This window comes from Triticum aestivum, chromosome 7A (genome assembly GCF_018294505.1).
Source record: "Triticum aestivum cultivar Chinese Spring chromosome 7A, IWGSC CS RefSeq v2.1, whole genome shotgun sequence".
Lineage (NCBI taxonomy): Eukaryota > Viridiplantae > Streptophyta > Magnoliopsida > Poales > Poaceae > Triticum > Triticum aestivum.
The window spans coordinates 514,181,887-514,185,625 of NC_057812.1; positions in this window are offsets into that span (position 1 = coordinate 514,181,887).

A 3,739-nucleotide genomic window follows, 5' to 3' on the forward strand; every position below is an offset into this window, starting at 1 on the left:
GCCGTGTGCAGAGGAGGCGGGGCACAGGCGGGTGAGGCCGGCAGGTAGCGGTGGTGGCCGGCCGCGGGCGTTGGCGACCAAAGCCACGCGCAGGCCGGCGTGGAGAGGCGAGGCCAAGGCGAGGGGAGACGAAGCGGGACGCGCGAGGCCATGGCGCAGTCGGCACGGAGGGGGGGCGAGTAGGGAGGAGGGGCGCCCGTGCGGGCGGTTGACCAGGCGAGACGCGTCGGGACGGGGCGACGGCGCGCGGCCAGGGCGCGGCCCGAACGCGGTGAGCGCGCGTGCGCGCGGTAGAGGAGGTCGAGGCGTCGGGCGCGTGGCCTGGAGTTACAGGTGGTGGGGAGGACATGCAGGAGATCGTATCCGAGCTCGGGAAGGCACAGGGGGGTGGCAGAGCTCACAGCGATGCGGTAGGGACAGACAGCGGGCTCGGTGTGGTCCGACGAGGTAGATCGACGACGGGGGCGAGGTGGCAGCGACGGTGAATGGCGTCGGGTCGACGACGAGGCGAGGCCGCGGCTTCAGCAGGGCGCCGCGCGAGGGAGAGGAGGGGCGAGGAGTCCGGGAGGGGCGGCGCCGACGCCGGCTTGCATCGGGCGCAGGGGTGAGGCGGCGGGGCCGAGGCGCCGTCTCCCTCGATCTAGATCGGGGAGGGGCGAGGGAGACGCGCGGGGGTGGGTAACGAGTGGGGGAGTGGGGCATCGTGGGGGGGTTAGGGTTTTCCCCCTCGTGGGGATAAGGCAGGGGCGTGTCGGCCGGCTGGGCCAGGTGGGCCGGCCTGGCCGGTGAGCTGGGCCGTCTGGCCAGTTGGCCAGGGGGGCCTTTTTTTTGTTTGTTTTGTTTTGTCTTTTGCTTTTGTATTTTCTTTTCTTATTTCTTTTCTGTTTTAATCAGTTTAAATTATTTAGCCATTTTCTAAAAATGTGATTGCTATACCATATCTACCCTTGTAATATTTGGCACCCACCGAACATTTTTGTTTCTACTTTCGAAAACTTTTATTGTCGACATTAATTTTAAATTTTAATTTGACGTGGTTTGAACTAACGGACGTTTAGCATCAGTAATCGGGATGACGTGGCTTGATTAGCGTGGGATTATTTTAGCAAGATTATCCGAGCGTCATAATTCTCCTCCACTACAAGAAATATCGTCCCGAGATTTAAGAGGGGGACTAGGGGGAAAGGTCTGGTTACGAAATCCTAACGAATCTTCTCGTCTTTGGTTGCTCTTCTCGAAGAGGTCGATCCATTGTGTTGTTGTCTTCATTTCTCTGCTTCAGGTCATGATGATGAAGTCGGCATCCTTTCTTCGGGAACTCCATCGTACTTACGTAAAATGATAATGGGTAACTCGAAAGATCGGAACTCTGCACGGTTGCTTATCCGGTAGATAACATTAGGGAAGGTGGCGAAAGTAACTCTCGAATTGAAGCTTAAGAAAGTATCGAGAGCAAAGTAAGGAGGTGCCATAAGACGTTTCAAGCAGCCAGGCAATCGTTCAATGCCTCGTCAGAAGGTGAGAGGGGTTTCAGGGCAACGAGAATAAGTACGGTGTCTGATAACAGAATTGATGATCTCCCGGAAACTGGCTCGTGAATTATGTACGAGTCCTCGCGGGAGGAATAACTTTGGGAACAGGGGTGTACATGAGAGTCAGATTTCGATCCTGTGGAACTGTGGGTTATGGGGCCACCATGTGGTTGAAAGTAGGAAGGGGGCCGACATTTTGCACGGTCATGATACTAAGGCGTGTCAAAGGGTAGCCTGTCAGATATGTCGGCAACAACATCGATACCAAGGGCGAGGGGCGAAGAGAACCATTTCCTGCTCGTTGAACGAGGCGGACCAATAGGCAAAGTTCTCGTCCATCGGTGGCTACCGGAATGTCATCAACAATAGTAACAGGGTTACACCAGACAAGATGGTACACCGAGGTGTTTACATGAGCAGGGATATTACTGCTTATATTATATAGATCACAAGAAGGTTTAAACAAACCAAGGGAAAGGAAAAGTGATTATTATGTTTAAACAGAACAATGGAAAGGAAAATGTGTTTAAACACATCTTTCAGGGGTAAATCCTTCCCAAGGACAAGCAGAGCATGATATCCATGATAGGATATAACGTAGAAAACCCTTCAGGAAAAGGGGAGAGAAATATCATGACATTACCCATACAACGGTGTTAGGATAAATGATAAATAAAATTTAGCATCGTGCTTCAAATGTTCTTATTGAAGATCGGAGTACCACAGACATACTTCGAGATAGCATTGACATGGTCTTCAAGCAAAGGTCGGACTTTAGATACACAAAGGATCCATCAGGAATAACTTGTAGAATAAGTCTTACAATTTCCTCCAGGAAGAATGGTTGTCCTTGCAAAAGAAATTATAACGATAGGTCCTCCACCCAGGGGGGGTGCTAGGCATGACATCATGTTACCGGGTCACGTAGAGATCAATGTTACAACTCTTGGAAATATGTCCCAACCATCATATCTGACCGAGATTCAGATCCGGTTGGTGTCAGGATACCTCAGTCTTAGGATACCTGAGAAGAAAAGGTGCAATGCAAATTGACGAGATGACATTGTAAGATTCTCGGGGAAATGAACTATGAAGTGATTTCCGTTAACAAGAGTCCATCATTAACCCAAGGAGAGGACAAGGAGGTGTCTGGTGAACTCAACGGCAATTCACCAAGATTCCCAAAAGATGGATTTCCACCATTAAGTGAACAAGGAGATAACATTTGTCAGATCAAATGATATAAGGAAGTATGCTCGAGGAAAACATACACAATTAAACATTGGTTGAAAGGTGCGCCCGAAATATGGGTTGGGTTGCACGACCAATGTCAGAATGGTGATTCAATTAGCGAAGGACTTAGAATGAACTATCGCCCATTCACTTCAAAGCAATAGGGTTGTTAGAAGTTTTGAATTCACACGTCATAGCTCCATTGTCGGTATTCCGGTTTGAAAACAATACGGGGACCAAGGAATGAACGAAGATGGCAAGAAGTATTATGATATCAAGAATTATTAAGAGGTGGTGAAATTCTCACCACATTCTTGACAAAAAGAGATGGTAATACTACCGAGGTAAGGAAGATCGACTACTGGGTAGCAGTGATCTCAAGGTTTACACCAAACACGAACAAGTTGTGTTGAATGAAAGGCAATAAAGTGGTCGATGAGAACAGGAATCATCGAGGGGCAAGGATGGTATTACCCATCATGAATTCAATTGAATTCCTGGAAGAGCTCAAAAGGTTGATGATGATCACGACACAATTGTCGAGAGATTTCATGCAGATGTAGTCAATCAGCGACGACATCAAGTCAAAGGAATGATGAAGCAAGAGGTTATTGGAACCACCGTTACGACACAAACTCGAAATCAAGTTTGTTGGTCAAGGAGAAATGGTATGACGAGGAAGATCGACGTAAGCTTAGCTCATCGTCGAAACTGGTGCTCCCGGAATAAGGACCAGGTAGCACAGTTAAAATCTGCACGACAAGGATATAGCCAAACAGGCTAGAAATGGCGTGATCGGTTACAAACTCGTACTTAAAGAAGATTATCAAGTGTCGTTGAACTGTAATGCAGACTCGGTTCGGTTATCGGTGTCTTTGAGTGTTTAATAACTCCGAGCCCTAATCGGTGAGTATGTAGTACTTGATGAAGAACTCATAAGAAGTTATGCAGTTCCATGATAATCTCGAGATACC